Consider the following 18,026-nt stretch of genomic DNA (forward strand, 5'->3'; position numbering starts at 1 on the left):
TAGTTCTCTTTCAACAGTGAAACACAGATTGAGCGACAAACAACAGAGTTATTCTTTCCATCCTGGTTGTAGGGGCAGGCGAGTTAGGGGATGTTATGGCTGTGGGGAGATGTGGAGAGGCGAAACAAGGAACCAGCCAAGAAATCAACAATATCAAGGAGAGGATTATAAAGATGATGATGGTGCAGACCCTTGAAGCGCAGATCTGATGACAAAGAGAATAGAGAAGATGAGCTGGGAGAACATGACCTTGAGCACCAAATCGAGAAGAGAGCAGGGGGTAAGAGAAAGAGGGGGTGAAAATGACTATTATGGACAGAAAGATAAGAGGAGAAAATCAAGCTGCTATAGAAGGATGGGTCCTGCAACTGCAGGCAGAGGCGGTGTGCTTCATTTGCAATGGTACTGGACATCAACATGGCCAATGCCCTAACCATCCCTTATGTTACAATTGCAAATGTAGTGGGCATAAAGCAATGTTTTGCCCTGCAAGAAGGGATTGAGGAACTGTGGTTTTGGTATACCTGGAGCAGGTTTCTTTAGTATCCATATACCAACTGACAAAGGCAAGGGAAGGAAAAAAAGCGGGGCCATATTGCCTTTGGTCTAACAATCAGAGTTATTCTTTTTAAAACTGAAATGTACAACAACAACAACATAGCCTTTTGTCCCAAGCAAGTTGGGGTAGGCTAGAGATGAAATCTAAAAGAAACGAGAAACAAGAATAAGAGAAGCATAAAAAAGAAAAAAAAAGAAAAACACAAGACAGAAGGTAGCGATAGGGGTAAACAGAAAAACAAGCAAAAGTTATGGTTCCGGCATTAGTTAACTTTACACGTTCTTAAAAATAATTTAAAAGTGTACATTTCAGTTTACACGTTCTTAAAAATAATTTAAAAGTGTACATTTCAGTTTTGAACTGAAATGTACACTTTTAAATTATTTTTAAGAACGTGTAAAGTTAACTAATGCACTGATTGCTGTAATATAAATGGCGTTGGATGATTTGGATCATTATGCAACTGCAGCTAATAGCACCACACATCCAGAATGCTTCCAAAGTAAAATCCAGCAATATAAAGGAAAACATTACAGGCAAAATGTAAGTGATGGCATATACAAAAAGTATAGGAGAACAAAAACAAGAGTAATCTAATTGGAAATAAACCACACAGTGTTTTCAAGTAAATAAGGCAGCAAAACTTTTATAACGTCAATGTCTGATTACCAAAAAATATACACCAGTGGCACTGTTATGGTCGGTCAAGTCTACGAACGCAGGAGGCGCGTCGCTAGTGGCTAGATGCAGCGTGCATGGCGCGCTGCGTTGTGGGCGTTTGTTGCTCGCGTTTGTTACTCGTTCCCTAGATTCTAGGAGTTGCTATGCCTCAAGTTTGTTAAGATATTTTGTATAAGAACCATCATCCAAGTAATGAGGAGATCAGCCAGAGATAGAGTTTATCTCTTTCTCCCTGGCGTCTTGCGCCTGCACACCACGTTCCAGCAGTCTCGCCGCTGGCCGCCAAGACGGCGTCGAGCGCTCGCTCCCGCCGCGCGCCTAAACCACGTCCACCTCCCAGCGATTCCTACTTCCTCCGTAACACCCACAACACTCTGGTATCAGGAATGTCGGACATCGTTCCTGGTGTCTCCACCGCGCCGTCCCTGCCCATGTCCATCGCACCAACCACTTCAGCCGCGCCGACCACCGCCATCTCCACAGTGTCCGCTCCCCCAGCTACGGCCGCGGAGTCGAGCGCCCTCGACACCCTGACGACGGCCATCTACGGGCTCCAGCGCCAGATGGGATCCTTCGCAACTCGTTTGTCGTCCATGGAAGGTCGCGGGTCCCCATCTGCTGCGGGATCTTCGTTTGCACCCCAGCCTTCGCCGTTCGGAATGCCGGGATACGGCGCGCCGCCGCAGCCAGTGCCTTCCACGGCGTCGACTATCGTGCATACCACCGCTGCCTCCCATCCAATACCCATCCACCAGATCAACTTTCCACACTCGCCCTCGCCGATCCCGAACTTGAACGGGCCGCCGCACTCGCTTCCGTCGCCGACGCCGCCGTTTGAAGCCATGGAGACCGCCGATGATCTGGAGGTGCCGCGCTTCCACAAGCTCACGTTCCCGACGTTCGACGGCAAGACCGACCCCTTGGGGTGGTTGAACAAGTGCGAGCAATTCTTCCGCGGTCAGCACACCCGTGAGAACACTAAGGTTTGGCTCGCCTCGTTCCATTTGACGGATGGCGCCCAGCAGTGGTACGACATGCTCGAGCGCGATGCGGGAGGTGTCCACAACATTCCGTGGCCGACCTTTCGCACTCTATGCCAGCAGCGCTTTGGGCCGGCCCTGGGAACGAACCACCTCTCCGACCTGGCGCGCCTCCTGTTTCCAGGCACCGTCGACGACTTCATCGACGCGTTCCAGCAGCGCTTGGCTCATGCCGGGTCCCTCACCCAGGAACAAGTGCAGCTATTCTCCGGGGGCCTCCCCGACCACATCAGGGTCGACGAGGAGCTGCAGATGCCACAGGACCTCCAGCGCGCCATGTGCCTAGCTCGCGCATATGAGCGTCGTGCCGCGGCCGCGGTCACCGCTTCGGCATCCCGGCCTCCGCGCGTTCCGGCCCGCCCTCACCATCCGGCCGCGGGCGCAAACCCAGCACCCCCTTCTGCTGCCACCGCGGTGCTGGCGTCGGCGCCCGTGCCGTCGCCCCCACCTCGGCCGTTCCGTCGCCTCACGCCAATGGAGATGGCGGACCGCCGGCGTCAAGGCCTGTGCTATAACTGCGATGAGCAGTACGCGCGCGGCCACAAGTGCCAGCGCCTCTTCTACCTCGAAGTCTCGGACTTCGTTGACGACGACGAGCCCCCGCAAGACGCCACCCCGACTGCGCCAGAGGAGCCCCTAATTTCGTTGCACGCCATTGCCGGGATCCGCACCGCGGACACGATGCGCGTGCGTGTGTCGGTGGGCAACTACGTGATGACGGTGCTCCTGGACACCGGCTCGACCCACTACTTCATCAGCCCCACAGAGGCCGCGCGGGCGGGTCTCCGCTTTGGCGACAGTGCGGGCATGACCGTGATTGTGGCCAACGGCGACCGAGTGCCGTGCGCCGGCCTCGCGCGTGACGTCGGCATCCGGATCGTTGACGAGCACTTCTCCATCGACTGCTACACCATTCTGTTGGATTGCTATGACATGGTCCTTGGCGTTCGTTGGCTGCGAACTCTGGGACCCATCCTATGGGACTTTGACGACATGTGCTTGGCATTCTGGCGCCGCGGCCGTCGTGTCCTCTGGCACGGACTGGGCTCGTCCTGGACGGCCCCAGCGGCCGCCAGTCGCCTCCATGGCGTTCGCGCTGCCGAGCCGGATCTCCTGGCGCTGCTACTCGACGACTACAACGACCTCTTCGCCGAGCCGACGGGTCTACCGCCGCCGCGACACTATGATCACCGGATACATCTCGTTCCTGGTACTCCTCCGGTTTCCGTTCGGCCATAGCGCTACCCGCAGCTCCAGAAGGATGAACTGGAGAAGCAATGCGCCGCCATGCTCGCTCAAGGCATCATCCAACCGAGCGTGTCTCCATTCTCAGCTCCTGTTCTCCTGGTCAAGAAGCAGGATGGCTCGTGGCGCTTTTGCGTGGACTATCGCGCGCTCAATGACCGAACAGTCAAGGACAAATTTCCCATTCCGGTCGTGGAAGAACTCATTGATGAACTCCATGGCGCTCGCTTCTTCACGAAGCTGGATCTCCGCGCTGGTTACCATCAAGTGCGCATGCACCCGGCCGACATCGAGAAGACGGCCTTTAGAACGCACTAAGGCCATTTTGAGTTTTTGGTCATGCCGTTCGGCTTGTCCAATGCCCCGGCGACGTTCCAGCGCCTCATGAAAACCGTGCTGCATCCATTCCTCAGGAGGTGCGTTCTAGTCTTTTTTGACGACATTCTAATCTATAGCCGTTCCTGGAGTGAACACCTGCAGCACCTGCGCGCCGTTTTCGACACGCTGCGGTCACACCACCTCAAGGTGAAGCGCTCCAAATGCGCCTTCGCAACTTCGTCAGTGGCCTATCTCGGCCACATGATCTCGGCTGACGGTGTGGCCATGGATGGCAACAAGGTGGCCGCGGTGACCGCCTGGCCGCAGCCGTGCTCCATCCGCTCCCTGCGCGGCTTCCTGGGCTTGGCCGGCTACTACCGACGCTTCATCAAGGACTTCGGCAACCTGGCGGCGCCGCTGGCGCAGCTCCTCAAGGACGCATTTCTGTGGACTGACGCAGCCGCGACCGCGTTCGACGCCCTCAAGCGCGCTCTGTCCACGGCGCCGGTTCTGCACATGCCGGACTTCGCCCAGTCGTTCATGGTCAACTGCGATGCTTCGGGCACGGGGTTCGGTGCGGTACTACATCAAGGCGCCGGTCCCCTGGCCTTCTACAGCAAGCCGTTTGTGCCGCGCCACCTCAAGATTGCGGCCTACGAGCGTGAACTTATCGGCCTGGTCCAGGCCATCCGCCATTAGAGGCCCTACTTGTGGGGCAGGCCGTTTGTCGTCCGTACTGATCACTACGCCCTCAAGTTCATGCTAGATCAACGCCTGTCTACGGTCCCGCAGCACCAATGGATCAGCAAACTTTTCGGTTTCGACTTCTCCGTCGAGTACCGACCCGGGCGCATGAACACCGTCGCCGACGCCCTTTCCAGGTTGGCCAGCCCGAGCTCGCGGCGCTCTCGGGTCCGATGTTCAGCTTCTACAACGACCTTCGCGCCGAGCTGGAGAATGACGCCGACCTGCGCCGCCTCCGCGACACCATCACCGAGACCCGTGGCGCCCCATGGCGAGTCGACGAGGGCCTCATCCTCTGCGGCCGGCGCGTCTTCATCCCAGCGACGTCAACCGCGCTGGCCACTGTGCTCCAGAACGCCCGCACCAACGCCCATGAGGGCATTCAGAAGACGTTGCACCGACTCCGTGCAAACTTCGTCGTCGACGGCGACCACCGGCTGGTCCGTGAGTATGTCCGGGCCTGCGCTATCTGCCAGCGCAACAACCACTCGACGTCCCAGCGCTGGTGTGGTCGGACATCTCCATGGACTTCGTGGAAGGCCTCCCCAAGGTACATGGCAAGAGCGTCATCCTCACCGTCGTGGATCGCCTGTCCAAGTATGCCCATTTCATCGCCCTCGGCCACCCTTACACGGCTGCTTCAGTGGCACGGGCTTTCTTCTCCGAGGTGGTGCGCCTCCATGGGTTTCCCTCCTCGATCGTCAGTGATCGTGATCCGGTGTTCACGAGTCATGTGTGGCGCGATTTGTTCAAGTGCGTCGGCGTCCAGCTGCGGATGAGCACAGCCTTCCACCCGCAGACCGATGGGCAGTCGGAGGCTGTCAACAAGACGATCGCCATGTATTTGCGCTGCATCACCGGCGACCGACCCCGCGCGTGGCTCGACTGGCTCCCGTGGGCAGAGTTCTGCTACAACACCGCCTACCACTCCGCGCTGCGTACGACTCCGTTCCAGGTGGTCTACGGCCGTCCGCCTCCGGCGCTTCTTCAGTACACGGCGCACTCGGCGCAGACCTCGACGGTGGACACGCTCCTGCAGGACCGCGACGCCTTCATCACCGAGGTCCGGGAACGCCTACAGCAAGCACAGGAGTACGCCAAGCGCCACTACGACGCCAACCACCGGGACCTGACTTTCGACGTCGGGGACTGGGTGTGGCTTCGGCTGCTCCATCGGCCGGCTCAGTCACTGGTTCCGGGACGCCGGAGCAAGCTTAGCCCGCGCTATGCCGGTCCGAACCAGGACTGGAACGTGTGGGTGATGTGGCGTATCGTCTTCGACTGCCGGAGGGGGCGCGCATACACGACGTGTTCCATGTCGGCGTTCTGAAGCCCTTTCATGGAACCCCGCCTACATCGACTCCGGCTCTTCCTCCTCTGTAGCATGGTCGTCCTCTTCAGGCGCCGGAGAAGGTGCTGCGCTCCAAGCTTCGCCGTGGCGTGTGGTTCATCCTCGTTCAGTGGACAGGTCTGCCGTCGGCTGAGGCTACGTGGGAGCCATTAGCGGCCTTCCGTGAAGCGCATCCTACGTTCCAGCTCGAGGACGAGCTGTTTGTCGACGGCGGGAGAGATGTTATGGTCGGTCAAGTCTACGAACGCAGGAGGCGCGTCGCTAGTGGCTAGATGCAGCGTGCATGGCGCGCTGCGTTGTGGGCGTTTGTTGCTCGCGTTTGTTACTCGTTCCCTAGATTCTAGGAGTTGCTATGCCTCAAGTTTGTTAAGATATTTTGTATAAGAACCATCATCCAAGTAATGAGGAGATCAGCCAGAGATAGAGTTTATCTCTTTCTCCCTGGCGTCTTGCGCCTGCACACCACGTTCCAGCAGTCTCGCCGCCGGCCGCCAGGACGGCGTCGAGCGCTCGCTCCCGCCACGCGCCTAAACCACGTCCACCTCCCAGCCATTCCTACTTCCTCCGTAACACCCACAACAGACACATAAAAGAATTTGATATTACTATAGCACGGTAGCATAGGCTTAATAATCTCATATGATTCCCGCGACCACACCATACAATTTAAACTCTGTAGAATGGTACAAGGCAATAGCCAATTAGAAACTGTGGAAGAAGAGTTTATGATCCTGAAAACTAATGCAGAAATATGTACTGCTTGGTTGGAACCGAAAGTAGAAATTAAAATGTGTGCTTTTCGGTATTTAGGATCGATTCTACAAAAAGATGGCGACATTGATGAAGATGTTAGGTATAGAATTAAGCTTCGGGCATCCTCTGTAACAAGAAGGTACCACAAAAGCTAAAAGGTAAGTTCTATAGGACGGCGATTTGCCCGGCGATGTTATACGGCGCTGAATGTTGGCCTACAAAAAGGCAACATGTCCAGCAATTGAGTGTAGCAGAGATGCGTATGTTGCGCTGGTTTGTTGGGCACACAAGAAGAGATAGAGTTAGGAACGAAGATATTCGGGATAGAGTCAGGGTGGCACCAATTGAGGAGAAATTAATACAACATCGGTTGAGATGGTTTGGACATGTTCAACGGAGGCCCCCTGAGGCGCCGGTGCGTAGTGGGGTTCTAAAGCGGGTTGATAGCGTAAAGAGAGGTAGAGGTCGACCTAAACTGACTTGGAGCGAGGCGGTTAAGAGAGACCTCAAGGAGTGGAATATCTCCAAGGATTTAGCTACGGATAGGAGCGCTCGGAGACTATCAATCAATGTGCCGGAACCATGACTTTTGCTTGTTTTTCTTTTTATTTTTCTGTTTACCTATTCTCTACTTTCTGTCTTTTTTTATGCTTCGCTTATCCTTAGTTCTCGTTTCTTTTGGGTTTCGTCTCTAGCCTACCCCAACTTGCTTGGGACAAAAGGCTATGTTGTTGTTGTTGTTGCTGCTGCTGCTGCTAGGAACATGGGCAGCTGGCACTGGTGCTGTCAAACTCAAATTCAAATAAAAGTGTCTGTTACCATTCAAGTTATATTCAGAAATAAATGTGCCTCTATTCCTCGTGCATGCAGCGGTGAGAAGGGGAAAAGGTACTAATAAAAAAGTGCTCCTCAAACTCACAGAAATTAAGCATGATGGAAGGCTAAATTAATCAATAAACCTGATGGGTATTCAATGGATTGACAATTTTTAGAGGCTCCAGAGAAATGATTATCAGCCACCACAAGTACTAATTTCTCCTAAAAAAATTGAAACGACAAAAAAATCATGTATGCAAACCAATCTGTTACAGGAGAACATATACGCATTGCAGCCCGATGAAATCTAAATGCAAATGAACAGGTCCGTACTTCCTCCCAACCAACTCGGAGACGATTTACTGGCTCCAATGTTGAGAATCACCAAGATCAACCAGGCAAGTAGAAATCAACACCGCCATGTATCAGTCCAAGAGCTAGCAATGTTCAAAACTGCAGAAATCAGAGGACAAACAAGGAAAAGTTCTCTCCCTAGTTTTAGACTGAATCCAGCAGTAACCTGGTAGAGAACCCTCTCAGGTGCAATGCTTCCAAATCAGTTAAGGAATTTGAAAAAGGCAAGTAGCGGAAACCCTACCAAATCCATGTGTACTGTCCAAGCAATCCATATGAACAGCTAAACATATCCATACATTAGAGGGTGTTTCGTGGAGAATTGGGGACCAAATGCAATTTGAGGAATCTAGAAACTACTCCACATGCTTTGAACTGAATGAGAACCATTGGAGGCAGAAACTATCAGAGACCAGAGGGACCCCAAAACCCCACTGCCCAAGCACCAAGTGCGCTAGAATCTGCACACTTAACTGGTGAAACTGAGACAAGATCCACCAACACCCCCGCAAATGCAGAACAACTCAACACGCAAGCATGGCGATGCTCAAATCGACCCCAATTTGAACGAGGAAGCCCACAGTGAAACCTTGAGGCCTTGTGCAAACACCAGTCAGAAACCTCTGGACAACATCTCAATCTAACAATGTTTCGATCAGTAGGGAGCCGCCCGAAACCAGTGGAATTGCACAGAATTGAAGTGGAGAAGGGCAAGGTGATAGGGAGAAGACTTACTTGAGGCAGCAAATTCTGTTCCGTGATCTCTGCCTCCTTTGTCTTCTGAGCCAGCACCTGCATCGGAGCCGCACAACCACATTAAGGGCACAAACATGCCTACAAGCAAAGGATGCAAAGCACCTGCAGACCATTTCACCAGGTCTGCATTGCACACGCAGCGGACGTGTGTGCATGGGAAGAGGGAGTGTGGCGAGGAGGGTGGTAGTGGTGCGGGAATTGGGGGTACTTTGCACCTGTAATGTCGCTGTGCCCTGGGCAGCATCGCCTTGCCCATCATCTACAGTAAGTTCTTGCATAGTATTTGTGCTCTGGGCAGCATTGGCTTGTCCATCATATGCTCCAAGTTCTTGCATCTGTAATGTCCCTGTGCACTGGGCAGCTTCAGCTTGTCCATCATCTGCAACGAACTCCTGTTTAAGAAATGTTATGCCCTGAGCAGCATCACCTTGTCCATAAGCAAGATGCTCTCTTTTAAAATCGCCCTCGTCACTAGTCAAGTCAACATATTGTGCAACCACCTTATCATCATCACTGGACAGGTCAATAAAGTCCAGTATCATTGCTTAACCTGAAACAGCAAAAGGACGTGAGCAATGGAGCACAGCAGATTCTGAAGGACTCCCATGACATGATAGCCCCAGATACTAACAGTAAAAAAAAGACCATTATATCTTGAAAATAAATAAATTCGACAAAAAGCAACACCAATTTTACTGAAAACTGAAGAGTGCTTTTAATGAACAAACTAAACATGCCGAGTTGCAGCTATGCAGCAGAGAGCAACACGACGATCTGCTACTGCCGGACCTAACAGATCAGATCATACGAGCCTAGCTGCAAATCACTGAGGTTCTGTCAGGCGGAAGGCTGAACTAAAACCAGGAATGACTGCTATTGCAGCTGCTCTGACCGACGGAAACCAAGAAATGAAAAGATAAGCTGCTGCTAAAAAGACCAGACAAGCTGAGTTGCTGCTGCTGCAATCAAACAACAGAACAAAACAGCCAAGAGAAATACGAAGGTAAAGAAAACAAATTGGCCTAGCTGGGATGCAGCTACCGAGCTCAGAACCTGCCGGTCATGGATGGGTGGGCAGTGGATGGAGCCGTGGAAGTAAGCTCACCTTCGGTGGGCATTGGACGGAGCCGTTGGGGATGGCAGTAGTCGTAGTCCACGCCAGTCGCCAAGATGGAGGTCGCCGTAGAGGGGAGGGAGGAGGATGCGAAGGCTGCCCTCGCGCTGGGGAGGGGAGCGACGGGCGGATTCGAGGAGCAGCAGCAGAAGGGTGAGGAGAGGGAGAGAGAGGTGAACAGTCGGGCGTGGTAGGGTTTCGGGAGTGGCTGGCGACGGGATATTATTCAAAGCACAGAGCATCTTAGCCGTCCAATTCGATCCAACAGCTAGAAGCGACGTGCGTTCTGATTTGGGCTGTGTGGGCCAAATCAGTTAGATGGGCCAAAACAGGTCTTGTCTCATGCTGTCGTACCTTCACTGTTTAATGTTTTTCTTTTTCTTATTTATTTTAAGACTTGCAAAAACAAATATCATATATACCCCAATACAATTTTTACATGTAATAGACTACGGTTGTCAGGTAGGAGTTTGAATAATTTTCTAACAAAATTACTATTATTATCTATAATTTAAATGAATTTATGCGTGCTTATTGGAAGTAATTCCAGTTCGAACTCTGGTAATGTTGCTATCTTAATACAACACGACTCTCAGCAAAGGATATCTCGGCTCTCGCATCGATGAAGAATGTAGCAAAATGTGATACCTGGTGTGAATTCCAGAATCCCGTGAACCATCAAGTTTTTTAATACAAGTTGCGTCCGAGACCTTTTGGTTGAGGGCACGCCTGCCTGGGCGTCAAGCCAAAAGACACTCCTAACCCATACATGGGTACGGATGTGGTGTTTGGCTCCCCGTGCCTCGTGGCGTGGTGGGCTAAAGTTGGGGCTGCTAGCATACCATGCCGGGCACCAACATGTGGTGGCGACATTAGTTGTTCTCGATGTGGCGTCCCGTCACAAAGCTAGCTCCTCGGCCTAAATGACCCATTTACATTTGTAGCACCTCGGTGCTCGGACCGCGACCCCAGGTCAGACGGGACTACCCGCTGAGTTTAAGCATATAAATAAGCGAAGGAGAAGAAATTTACAAGGATTCCCCTAGTAACGGTGAGCGAACCTGGAGTAGCCCATCTTGAGAATCGGGTAGTCTCACTTCCCGAATTATAGTCTGGAGAGGCGTCCTCAGAGATGGACTGGGCCCAATTTCCCTAGAAAGGGACACCTGGGAGGGTGAGAGCCCCGTCCGGCTTGGACCCTATCTCACCACGAGGTGCCATCAAGGAGTAGGGTTGTTTGGGAATGTAGCCCAAATCGGGAGGTAAACTTCGTCCAAGTTAAATACAGGCGCGAGACAGATAGCGAACAAGTACCGCGAGGGAAAGATGAAAAGAACTTTAAAAAGAGAGTCAAAGAGTGATTGAAATTCCCGGGAGGGAAACGGATGGGGGCAAGCGATGCACCCCGGTCGAATGCGGAACGGCTTCTGCTGGTCCGCCGATCAGCTTGGGCGTGGGCTGTTGCCGGCCGTGCCGGCGGCGTCGGGCGAAAGACTAATCGAACCATCTAGTAGCTGGTTCCCTCAAAGACTAATCGAATCATCTAGTAGCTAGTTTCCTCCAAAGTTTCTTTCAGGATAGCTGGAGCCCATTATGAGTTCTATCGGGTAAAGCCAATGATTAGAGGGATCAAGGGCGCAACACCCTCTGTAACACCCAGTTTATAAAGGACATAAACCGAGCAATCAGTACACATCTGATGATGATTTCTATGCCATGTGTAAGATTCATAGGACATAGCATTATAGTCTTATAGATTTATAGCAATTAAGTTCAACATTGGCTGTATGGATTTCCTTGTTCAGTAATCAGTACGCAATATGCACTATGCATCATATTAAAGAATTTTTAATACTGTTAGCTACTTGAGTTTTTGACTGCTGAGTCACTTACTAGTTGTACTACTGTAGTGTCATCTACTTTTGATTTGATTGGATTTTTAATCCACCGCTTGTGAAATTTATGTCCTTTCAATTAGTAATAGTTTCATAATCTTTCTTTGATATCTCATTTATTTTGACACTTAAAATGTGAACAGAAACAGATTGAGTTGCTGACAAAAGTGAAGATGCCACTATCAGATTTGGTGGTAAGAATGAGGACCGTACAAAGATATGGTATCTGACTATTTATAATCTCTGATAAATGACTGATATATTCAGAGTGCGGCTCTGGCGCTGGATCAATCTATCTTGGATGTTGATCAAGTGGAGAATCTTATAAAGTTCTGCCCTACGAAAGTAGAAATGGAACTTCTCAAGGTACCTCACCAGTACATTGTTTTTTTACTTCCCTGGTGATCTCATTTTATAAATCTACCATCTTACTTTTTTTTGTCAGAATTACACTTGGTGATCCTGTTACATAAATTTACCATCTTATTTTTTTATTCAGAATTACACCGGAGACAAGGAAACACACGTGCAACATTTCACCTTTCTTCCCGGTCCGTGGAACAGGGCCACCGCCCCTCAGTGATAGCAGGCCCACGCTCGGTCTATGCCGAGTCGTGGCGGCTCCTGAAACTGCATGTGGCTGGCATGAGAACTAATTTCAAGTGACGGTGGGAGGTATGTCCACTCGCCGGTCGGATTAGGTACTTATGCTTACCGATTACCATATTTCTCGGCATGTGGTTAGTATATTCAAAGCTTAACAACCACTACCACACACTGTGGCCTTAACCATTTTCTCTAAACAGATGGGGCATCTACAAAAATATTTCCCCGTCCGTAGACCTTATGATTGCAGCATGTAGTAGACAAGCAATTCCTGTATTGCTCGCGAGTGACGGGAAATCACTCGACTTCTACCGCGAATAAGCCTAGCCATCTAGCGAGTCCAACATCTAGTAAGCATTTAAAAAGGGAAGATATGATTATGCAACTAAGGTTTCAAACAAACCTAACCACTTAATGCGCAAACATTAATAAACATAGATTGCATAATAGAGTAGCTATCTAGTTAGGAATTTATGCTCTTGGGTTTGCCTTCTGGATCGGTTTCTTGAGCGGGGGCTTCTGGGTGCTGGGCCGGGTCTTCTGACGCCGCGGTCCACGTCACTTGCGCTTCGTGGATCTCCTCTCCGGGTCTTCCGACGCCGCGGTCCACGTCACTTGCGCTTCGTGGATCTCCACTCCGCTTGCCAGCACCAATTCGTAGTTGCCGTTAGCTAGAGCGGTCGGTTCTATATGTATGCAGAAGCTTGCGTTAAAAAGACGTTTAGTGTTTTAACTTTATATTAAGGTTACATGGTGTTCATGAGTTGAGAGTGGGTGAGTTTATTTCTTTCTTTCATTACTGAGCAGTCGTTTATAGAGTAGTTTTCAAAACTGATTTAACTCATAGAATGGGCGGGGTGGATTTTCTTAAAACCTTTTAATTAACTATAGAAGTTAATATTAGACTTTTATTGTATTATCTTGGTTAAATGTGAAACTGAACTTATGTAACTTTTCTAGTCTTGAAAATTTAACACAAGGTATATCATGTTGACATGGATTTACTGTAAAAATTTCAATCCAAAAGGTGCAGCACATTAAATATGAAAAATAAAATACAACTGCAGCCTATTATCCAAACTAAAATTATACCGAGAGTTTAACTTAATTACTGGCCTTGTAAATTTTACTGGAGGTGTAAAATGATGCGCCAATGCTACAGTAAAAACTTTAGCCTTAGATAACCTTTTCACTGGGCATGAAAAATTGCACAAGTTATTCAAGCATAAAGCTAAAATAATTTCTACAGAGAGCTTTGGGGCTTTTCAGTAGATTAAAAATTTCCAGCATGTTCATATGGATAAAGGTAGCTCCCAAAAATTAACTCACATTTTTCTAGATGCTTAAACTATTTATTTTAAATTTGCGTGATTGTGCAAGCCCAAAAAGAGTTGGTCCAGTTTACCATCTCCGAAAATTCCCAAACTTTTTCTGTGGCTCACTAGTTCTAATCTAAGCATGTAGTAAGAATTTCAAGTTCATATATGCAGTATATACCAGGATATAAAAAGGATCTAATAAACTAGGCATTTAACAAGAGCAACATAAAATCTATAGCTAACATTGGTTTCGGGGCCCTAAATTTTTCTAGCAGTGTTACATTTAGGTTTGTAAGCCACTGTTAAAAGATGAAGTCCAGCAAAGGTCACTAACTCAAGATCTAATTAAACCCCACTTTTTCTTGCATTTAAACTAGAGCAATATAAAGGTCAACTGAGAAACTGGTAGTAACAAAAGTGGTAGATCTACTTTCAAAGAATCCAGAACAATTGAGTTTGCATTTTTCTGATTTTTCTACGATTTTATATGAATTTTGCAAGTTCACTGGTTGGATTTTAAAAGTTGAGTTTAGGTCTTACAACGGCGTCCCTGGATTTAATGCGTAGCCCCTGGAAGTTTTAAAAGACAAGCAATTGGGTCCTTGGTCCAACACAGGGCGGCCGCGGTGGTTCCCGGCCAAAATTCTGGCGAGGTGAGGCTCGCCGGCGGCGGGGTCCTACCCTAACAGGTTCAGCGCAGTGAGCTCTACCTGCTGGTGGTCGCGTCGTGGGCGGAGGTGTTCTGTGGCGGTGGCTCGACATGGACCAGGGCGGCGGCGCGCTGCGCTATGGCGACGGCGAGGTTCCAGCGGGTCTCGTCGGTGAGGTCCGGGTCAGGGAGCTGCACTAGCACAAGGTGAAGCCCGAGGGCAAGTCAGGATGGAGGGATGAGGACCGGAGGTGGGTTGTTCACGAGCTCACCGGCGTGGTCACGTCGGAAGCACGACGAACTTGGTGCTGGGCTCCACTCCGGCGGGAATGCTGGGTTTGCCTCGGCCGGGGAGCAACAGGGAGGAGCGGGGAGTCGGTTTTGGGGGTCGGCCGTGCGTGGGGGTGGCCGGAGCTGGGTGCTCCGCGGCGAGGTGGGGTGTGGCGCTCAGTGGTGCTTCGGCGTGGGCTCGCCGGTGTTGGGGAGGTCAGGCGCGGCTGTGGGCGTGGACAGGAGGTTTTGGCGTTGCGAGCGGAGGCCAGGCGTAGCAATGCGAGGGTGTGCGTGCTCGGGAGGCTCTGGGTGGGCTGTTATGGCAGGCGGAGCCGCGCAGGCGTGCGGTGGTGCTCGGCGGGCGCGGCTGCAGGACGGTCTCGCCACGTGGCACGCGGGGCAGAGGAAGGGGGACGCACGGGTCGTTGGGGTGGTGTGGTCGACGAGGCAGCTCGGCGGGGCAGAGGTGGTGGCCAATAGCGCAGCCGTGGACGAGACGGGGCGGGGCGCTGCAGCAACGGTCTCGGCGGCGAGGCAATTATGCCGCGGCAGCAAGCGTGCCGTGCTCGAAAGCGGGGCAGCGGGCACGGGCGCAGCATTGGCAATGGGACAGGGCGTGCATGACGGGGCACGGTGGCGAGCTGTCGGCGGCGCGGCCCAGGCGCAGTAGCGGCGCGGCAGCGACGCAGCATGGCGCGACAGCGGCGCAGCGAGGGCAGCGTTCATGGGCGGCTGTATGCTGGGGCGTGCGCGTGCACGTGCGCGGAGGATAGCCCTCAGCATCAGCAACGCAGCATCAGGGTGGTAGGGAAGCTCGGCCGCGTGTCAACGGAGCTCTGAGCGGTGCGTGACTCAGGCGCGAGAGCGAGCGCCGGTGGAGGGAAGAAGAGAGAGGGAAGGGAGGAAGAGAAAAGAGGAACGGGTCAAAAAAATGGTCAACACTTTTGAAACTGAAATTCCTCCAAAAATTTGAACTGCACTCGAAAAAGTTTTAACACCAAAGTTGTAATTCCAGTCATGCTCTACAACTTTGGTGTTGGGCAGTTTTTCATTTGAGGCTGGGTTTGAGAGTTTGAATTTCAAATTTGGACCTAAACGGAATTAACCCTATGCTCGCTATTTTTAGGGTTTTTCTCCAAATTTCGTGTGGCAACTTGAAATTATTTGAAAATGGAAGTTGTTTGTCTCACTAAACTCTACAACTTTTGTTTTGGGCAAAAATTCATTTGGGCAAGTTTGTGAGAGTTAACTTTTTAACCCCTTTTAAAGTTATTTCCTGATTTCCTTGATTTTAAAGAAAGGCTGTTATTTCATGTGTGAAATTTCACTTCCTCCCTCAACTTTTGTTACTATTGAATTGTGTCCTAACATTAGGACTTGCGATTGAAGTTTCGAGCGATTTGGAGCTGTAGTTAAATTTTTACGACCGTTTCCCGACTTAGGGTTTAAGTTTAAAACTCGGGTTCATCACAGGCCGGTGTCGTCAAGGCAAGGCTACGGCATTGCCTGAGCAGGTGTGTGGGTCTTGAAGCGGGATTGTGCAGCATTTCGACAGCGGCCGCATCGCGTGAGCAGAGCCTCGGCGGGCGGCGTGGCGCGCGTCCAAGTGGGCCTGAGTGCGCGGCGCACGTGGAACAAGCCAGCTGGGGACGGGGAAGGGATACCGGGGGCGGTATTGCTCATTCCCGTGGCGGGTTGCCGTTTGGAGGGGCACCGGTGACATACGGCGTCGCCGTGGGGAAGAGAGAGAGTGAGTGGAGGGAGAGAGATAGAGATGAGGACTGGTTTGCGATTTCTGAGAATTCTAGGGACCCTACTGTAATCTAAGAATTTCTCCTTGTTCCTGGGCTCAAATGAAAAACTTTGGATACCATTTTTGTTCAGTTTTTAGAGATCTACAACTTTTGTTTCATGCAGAGTTTCATTTGAGCTATGTTTTCCAAACTAAAACTTTTCAAATTTCTTCAAAGAGGGTTTAACTTGAAATGTTTTTGGGCTGAATTGAATTTGTCCCTAGCTGCTGCCACACATGTGACTATATGGGGAACTTTTTAACTCTAAATATTTGTATGAGTTGTTTAGGCACTAAAAATTTAATTCCTCACATGATCATCCAATTTGATGCATAAAATGTAATTTGGGTTTATAAAATCTAGCTTTTAAAATTGTACTTGGCCTGTATAGATTTTTCCATTGTGCCAAAAAATTTCCAAATCCCTCCTAAACTAATTAATTAATTTTTTTAATTTTTGAATTCCATTGACTCTTGGATGATTGGTAGAGTCCGATGCGGTGCCATCGGCTTTTTGGGGGTGATCCGAATGGGCAATTGCGAAAAGAGGAGCTTCATTAATTAAAGATATAGTTTTTACAAAGGGAAGAGCCGATTCGACAAAGGATGAATCCTTCCGCTCAGTCTAAGCTACAATGTTATTCCTATGATGCTACTCCTACAACTACCACCAGTAGGTACCTAAGTACCTACGGTGCTTGGGGCTTCGCGCCGGCATGTCTCCGCCATCGCTGTCGTCACCGTCGTCATCGCTTCCTCTGCTCCTGTCGGCACTACTGCCGCCGATGGCGTCCTTGCCGCTGTTGTAGCCATAGCCGCCGTCGCTCTCTTCCTCGGAGGACCGTTCCTCGGAGGACCCGAGGAACCGGAAGGCGTTTCCGGTCATCGGATCGTCATCGTCGTCGGAGGGGGAGTCAATTTCCTGCAAGGTTCTTTCTATAGTTTAATTTGAATAGGGAAAGCAAATATTGCTTTTGTGGAGGGTTTATTTGTAAAATTCAGTGTAATCATTGCTTGGCAGGGAATTTTGCTTTTTAGTTTGAAATTAAACTGAATTTGCAATGGAAAAGACAAAAGTCCATTAAATACAAAATCCTTCCTATGTTTTCAAAATAACTATTTAACCTTTGGTCAAATCAATTTTTGCATAACATCAAAGTTGTAGATCTTGAAAAGTTGAACAACTTTCATGTTGGGCACTTTTTCATTTGAGCCTCAGTTTAGAAGTTATTTTAGTTTTACTATGGGACCCTTGAACTTTTCAGATTTTGTAAATCAGTCCAGGCTTCATTTCCCACCTCTCTCCCTCTCTGCTTCACCGCCGCCGGCGCTGAACGGCGCAGCCGCCGCCGTGGGAGGTCGCAGGGCACCTCTTGCTTCGCCCACCGCCCCACGCGGCACCTCCGCAACCCTCTGGACCCACTCCCCCTTGCGCTGGACCTCTTCTCCCCTCGCCACGCCACCCCGACGAGCTCCACGGCCGCCACCTCGCCGTCGCCGTGGCCAGCCCGTTGCAGTGCCCCGGACCCCTATCTCGCGCGCTCCCTGCCCAGAACACCCAGAGCACCACCGCCCCACCTCCGCAACTCCGGCGAGCTCGACGCCGCCGCGGGTCCGCCCCTCCAGACATTCTCTGCCCGCGCTGACCCCGCCTTTAGCACCACTCGAGCACCGCGCAGCTCCCAGACACCTCCACACCCCCAATCTACCGCCGCAGCACGGTCGCCGGCGAGCTACCCGAGCCGCCGCCGCACCTCGCCG

General features: G+C 50.9%; 1 long non-coding RNA gene and 1 other non-coding gene across 2 annotated transcripts; both read left to right on the top strand.

Moving 5' to 3' along the window:
• The first annotated feature begins 10,318 nt into the window (after positions 1-10,318).
• LOC120684078 lies at positions 10,319-10,474 on the top strand. The gene has a single exon (XR_005679064.1). It is a non-coding gene; the product is annotated as a 5.8S ribosomal RNA (ribosomal RNA).
• Positions 10,475-11,704: 1,230 nt separating this feature from the next.
• Positions 11,705-12,148, top strand: LOC120681758. Its single transcript, XR_005678063.1, has 3 exons — positions 11,705-11,820; positions 11,894-11,992; positions 12,126-12,148. It is a non-coding gene; the product is annotated as an uncharacterized LOC120681758 (long non-coding RNA).
• Positions 12,149-18,026: the final 5,878 nt, after the last annotated feature.

This window comes from Panicum virgatum, chromosome 7N (assembly GCF_016808335.1).
Source record: "Panicum virgatum strain AP13 chromosome 7N, P.virgatum_v5, whole genome shotgun sequence".
Lineage (NCBI taxonomy): Eukaryota > Viridiplantae > Streptophyta > Magnoliopsida > Poales > Poaceae > Panicum > Panicum virgatum.